At 40.2% G+C, this 6,000-nt stretch overlaps 1 long non-coding RNA gene across 1 annotated transcript in view; it reads right to left on the reverse strand.

Moving 5' to 3' along the window:
* The window catches only part of LOC110460957, a 29,222-nt gene that overhangs the window by 17,319 nt on the left and 5,903 nt on the right, over window positions 1-6,000 (reverse strand). The window contains exon 2 of the long non-coding RNA XR_002464068.1: window positions 697-919. This is a non-coding gene — a long non-coding RNA (uncharacterized LOC110460957). The remainder of the gene's footprint in view (window positions 1-696; window positions 920-6,000) is intronic.

Genomic DNA, 6,000 nt, shown 5'->3' on the forward strand with positions numbered 1-6,000 from the left:
CCGGTGGAGGTTTCCCATGCCTCATACATTTTAGCTTAAAAAACCCGGTGGAGGTTTCCTATGCCTCTTACATTGTAGCTTAAAACAACTGGTGGAGGTTTCCCATGCCTCATACATTGTGGCTTATAATACAAGCAGAATGTTCCCGATGCCTCTTACACTAGCTTAAAATACCTGATGGGGGTTCCCAGCTCCCGAGGTTGTTGCTAGCACCTCTAATTGTTTGAGACGGTTAATTATACTATAACTAAGTGCAAGATATTCCTACCTTGTCCTCAATATCATTGTGTTACATCTATAAGACCTAGTTCCTGTTGATGATCTGAACGTTATGTAAAACCCTGTCAGGTGTGAGCCAGGTTGTGTATCTGTGTTATCAGTCTGTAGACCACCATTGTGTAATTATGTCAAGTGCTTATTTTATTAAAATTGGTTATGAGAATATTTTATTTTTTTCTGTTTTCTCTGTTGCAAATCTGCATTTCTTGCTTTTAAATTAATTAGGAATTAACATAGACAATTTCTCTTTTTCTTAACTTTCTCAAAAGTGATTCAATCTGTCTATTAACATTTCTTTTTCTGATCACGAACTCCCTTAAACGATGGCATTAGGTCATACAAGAGATGTGCCAGAACCTTGTTCATTGGACCCTGGGTAGAAGACTTTACTTTAAGGTCTTTCCTGAATATACCTACCGACTTATCTAGTTCGTTGTCAAACACCACTTCTGTCCGTCTCCCTGAAGCCCTGCTTTTCTTTGCGCTTCCACAACTATTTGTCACCAGGTGTCTGGGTCTGACCCATTTTCTGTTTCCCTTGCTGTGATGTTGCTGTTCTTTTTGTCAATCACATATCTGTTCTCCGCCAACTTGGTTTGTTGTCTGGTGTAAATTCAATGACAGCAATTTTTTCGCCCACCTGTTGAAAAATGCAAAAGACTTTTGTCAACAAATGCCCAAACATCTAATGAAGTGATTGAATGATATTTACTATATTTACCATAAAACCAGTTATTTCTTGTCAGAGTAGACAGATTCAAACTCTCGGAATAAACGTTTACACATGACATTGTACTGATTATCCGATGATATAACTATTTTGTTTGGAGTGGTTTTTAAGGCAGTTCCATAACTGAGAAACTTTGCTGGAATAATTCTGTATTTAGCAAATGAGAGTTTATTCTCCATACAAAATTGCCAGAGTTTCCTCAATGGAGCCATGGTTGAATTTGTAACAAACTCTGCCCTGCTTCCCACACAACACCACCCACATTCCTTCAAACTGCAAACATTTCAATTTTGGTCTTTCTTAATAAGGAGCTTGTTTTTAAGACTTGCTTCAGCTACAAAAGAGTTTCCCTGGTCTGCTTTTTGATGTACTTACTGGAATCGCCGTGTTTAATTTATCTAAAAAAAAATATTGTACACGTCTCCATTACAAAAAGAACTGGGAAACAGGCATAACCTATCCGAGCCATCTTCTTATAGTATCTATCGGTACACGCACATCAAATTTTAGTTTATCACACAATCGGCCTGTTATCCAGTGAATTCGCCCGTGTAATATTTTTACATATGACACTAGTGTAATATACACTGGAGTGTTTTTCTTTGCCTGAGCCAGTCAGAAATCGATTTTGACGCCATAATATGGACAATGGAGGGACGTCATCAATTGTGAATGGGGCAACAAAATGTCTGTCTCCGTTTGATTAAGTCCTTTACATTTTGGCTTTAAACCTGTCAAAATGTAAGTTTTCCAAGTTATGTGATAAAAAGTATCTTAAATATGTTTTCATTTCATATGAGCTCTAAAGAAACTCGTCTCAAAGTTTTAATTTTTGTTCGCCAAGGCTCACAAAAAGAAAAACTCCTAAGACTCGTTTTATAAAATCTCATATGAAATGAAAACTCATTTAAGATCCTATATATATTTGATATAACATTATTAATGTTAATGTTAGAGTGATTTGTCACAAATATCAGTCGGCTTGTCGGGCATTAATCCATTCACCCTTCAAGTCAAATTTAAACTTTCCCGACTCAAAGACTGGGCAAGTCCAGTTCAAATATGTAGGGGTGAATAAGTTAACTGATTGCCAGCACAGACCAATTGTCAACAACGATGTCTTTAACTAAAGTCTCATGAGGACAAGGTCGCCAAGTTCATGGTCTACTGTATACCTTTGTTCCCACTTCCTTCAGTTGTTCTCGTATATACCAGCCAGTCTCTTTAGAAATAGAGAGCAAACACACCCTTGTCTATCTGAATGATGTCCCTGGTTGTGAAAATGTGATTAATGAATGTTGTTTATCCAGCATTGCTTCTGAAACGAGTTTGCTCCTCACTTTAGTTTGCTGCGAATGGCTTTTGTTATTCTTCGGAAATTTTTTTCAGTCTTCCGTTCCTGGGAAATTTCTCTATTATCATTTTGGTGCAGTCATCTTGTATCGCCTCTTCTGAAATGGTATTTCAGTGAGATAACACTATAAAGACGGCATCAGATCCGCGCTATCACAACGAGGCATGTACACCATCATACCCTGTCTCTGGCACACATGCACGCTTACACAACACACATGGATGCACGTCCTTAAATGCTCTTAGCTGTTAATAGGACGTTGAACAATATAAAACCAAAACCGCCTCTTCTGACAATACATTTTGGAAACATGAAGTAGTGCTGTGGTTGTGTTGATTTCACTCTTGAAGAGTCCTACACTGATGTCGTCAATGCCTCCTTATTCCATTATTTGATAGTTCTGCTCTACTTGGATTTAATATTTATCCAGAGTTTGGAATCTAGGGCCTTTGTCGACTGACTGTATAGTGTTCTGCCCACATTTCGAGTTTCTCTCTGATGTTGGTGTTCCACCATCCTATCCAATACTGGTATGTCTACAAATGAACTTCGTACAGAGCTGTCATGTCTTTCTGTACACTGCTGTATTTGCTGATTTGCGTCGTCTGCTAAATCTTTCACAGATACTTTCTTGTCCGCTCTAGCTTAAACGTTAACTTCTTTATGAGTTTTGTATCGTGTTTGCGACGCACTCTTAATTCTTGAACGAATTCTTCTTCTTAACCAATGATTGGAATTTAACTAAATTTGACTGGAAGCATCCCTAGGTGGTGGGGATTCGAAATTGTACAAATGGTGGGGTTGACCCCCAGGGGGCTGAGGGGCGTGGCCAAAAGGGGGCAATTTGGCTATATTGCTTTAAGTGACTTTTCTGGATCTAAATGATGGATATCAACCATATTGGACTGGAAGCATCCCTATGTGGTGGTGATTCAAAATTGTACAAATGGTGGGGCTGACCCCCCGGGCTAAGGAGTGGGGTCAAAAAAGGTTTATTAATTGAGATCCCCACTGTATAACCATATAAACAATTGCTGAGTATAAAGAGAAGAATGCACATTTGCTTTCAGGATGGCCCTAGGGTCTAACCTCACCCTTGGATACATAGTCCGTGGGCCATAACTTTAAAACGGTTGAGATCCCCACTCCAAAACTATGTATACAAATGCTGGGCATAAAGAGACAAATCCAGTCATGATATTAGACTAGACCCTGGGGTCTGACTAAACCCCTACATACCTAGTTTCTTAGTCACAGTCTTGAAACAGGTGAGATTCCCGACCTATAACCATGTATACAATTGCGGAGTATAAAGAGATGAATGCACATATGCTTCCAGGATGGCCTTGGGGTCTGCCCCACCCTTGGAGACTTAATACCTTGGTCATAACTTAACAACGGTTGAGATCCCCATCCCAAAACTATAAATACAAATGATGGGCAAAAAGAGACGAATGCAGTCATGATATTAGAATTGATCCTGGGGTCTGGCCACAACCATAGGGACCTATTTTCTGATTCACAGCTTGGAAACAGTTGAGATCCCCACCCCATTACCATACATAAAATTGCTGGGCATGAAAAATCTAATACAGATAAGCAACATATTCCCTTGGATCTCATTTGGAGAATATTTTGCCATAATTGCTTAGATATCCAGGTGAGCGATACAGGCCCTCTAGGCCTCTTGTTATCACCTTAGTTTCCAACCGTGGTTTCTTTCTTTCCGTTGTTACTCTTTCCAACATTTGCACTGCGGTCCCAGGCTCATCAGAATGACATGGTGTATCATTACACTAAGTTGTTTATGTTAGAACTTCTTCACTGCAAACCGTTTGGTTTGGTTTTATTTTGTTTAATTTCCTATTAACAGCTAGGGTCATTTAAGGACGTGCCTCCATGTGTGTGTGTAAGCGTGCATGTGTGTATATGTGCCGGAGACAGGGTATGTTGGTGTACTTGCCTCCTTGTGAAAGCGCGGATTTGGTGCCAAATTTATAGTGCCATCTCGCTGAAATACCATTCCGAAGGCACCCAGCACAGCATTCCGCCCGGTCACATTATACTGACAACGGGTGAACCAGTTGTTTCCATTCCTCTAAATGCTAAACGTTAAGCAGGGAATAACAACTAGCATTTTTAAGGACTTTGGTATATCCTGGCCTGGGGGTAGACCCCATTGCCTTGCATAAGTGTTGGTGACGATGGATAACAGTCAGATTCGCGTACTAGGAGTAGAATTGGGCTGATAGTATCGTCCCATCTACTGAGTTCCAAGCTATCAAGCCTTTCATTACCTTCTTGTTCTTGATAATGGCATTCAACACACGAACTATCTTTACGAATATATTTTGTTTTCTCCTTTTGATAAACGATACTTCCGGTTTCAGTTCAGAGACTTTCGCTAATTCCTTTCTCGTCCAGTTGTGTCTTTAACAGCTTGTATCACTTTACTGCTTTAACTGTAATTTATTGTTCCTAAGGTCCAACTGTAACGAAGGGTTGTGGCCCCAACATTTTCAGTGAAGCTATTAGTGGCTGGTGTGCGTTCATGACTCCAAGTTATACGCTTGTAGGAACAGTTAAGTCAGCCTCCGGTAAAGAGGTTGGGCATTTGAGTATTTGATTAAAGCCTAGCTTGACCGTTCCCAACCGTCGTCAGTACACTGTACCCTTATATATTAAATAATAAACGGCGAGTTGAAATTTCCGTGGAGCTTCTGCCATGCTTTTTGTCCGTCGTCCTCCACCACCCGTCCGTTAACAATCTGTATCTGTATAGGTACGTTGAAAGCGCATGGAGGTTTTAGTCCGAGTTGAGACGAGATTTAAAAATCTCCACAGAAGATGGTTCCGGTCTATTATAGTCCTGGGGAAATAATAGTTCCTGAGTGTTTCTGTTTTCGCAACAATACCACATGTTTGACATTTCCAATCCCAGTGCCCTGAGGGGCGGGACCAAACTTGATCAAATTTGCCATTTTTTAGGTCACCTGCGCTTTCCTCAAGTGACCTATTACGATCACTTTCCGTCCGTCGTCGTGCGTCGTCCGTCGTGGGTAAACTTTTTACATGTTCAACTTCTTCTTAAGAACCATTGAATGGATGTTTTTCAAACTTGGTCAGAATCATCCTTGGTAGATGAGGCTACAACATTGTAAAATTATTCCCACCCCAACCCCTGGGGCCAGGGTGGGGCCCCCAAGGGAAAATTTACCAATATTTCAAAAATCTTAGTATATGAAGTCAATGTGATGTAGGGGGTATAGAAAGTAAAGGTGAGGTAGGTGGGTATAGGTGGTATAGGAAATAAGGGTGATGTAGGAGGGTAAGGTTTGTATAGGAAGTAAAGGTGACGTAGGAGGGTATAGATGGTATATGAAGTAAAGATGATGTAGGAGGGTATAGGTGGTATAGGAAATATAGATGACATAGGAGGGTATGAGTGGTATAGGAAGTATAGATGGTATAGGAAGTATAGGTGGTGTAGGAGGGTATAGGTGGTATATGAAGTAGAGGTGAAGTAGGAGGATATAGTTAATAAAGCTGATGTAGGAGCGTATAGGTGGTATAGGAAGTATAGGTGGTATATGAAGTATAGATGACATAGGAGGGTATAGGTGGTATAGGAAGTATA

This window comes from Mizuhopecten yessoensis, unplaced genomic scaffold (assembly GCF_002113885.1).
Source record: "Mizuhopecten yessoensis strain PY_sf001 unplaced genomic scaffold, ASM211388v2 scaffold10529, whole genome shotgun sequence".
In the NCBI taxonomy this organism is placed as follows: Eukaryota; Metazoa; Mollusca; class Bivalvia; order Pectinida; family Pectinidae; genus Mizuhopecten; species Mizuhopecten yessoensis.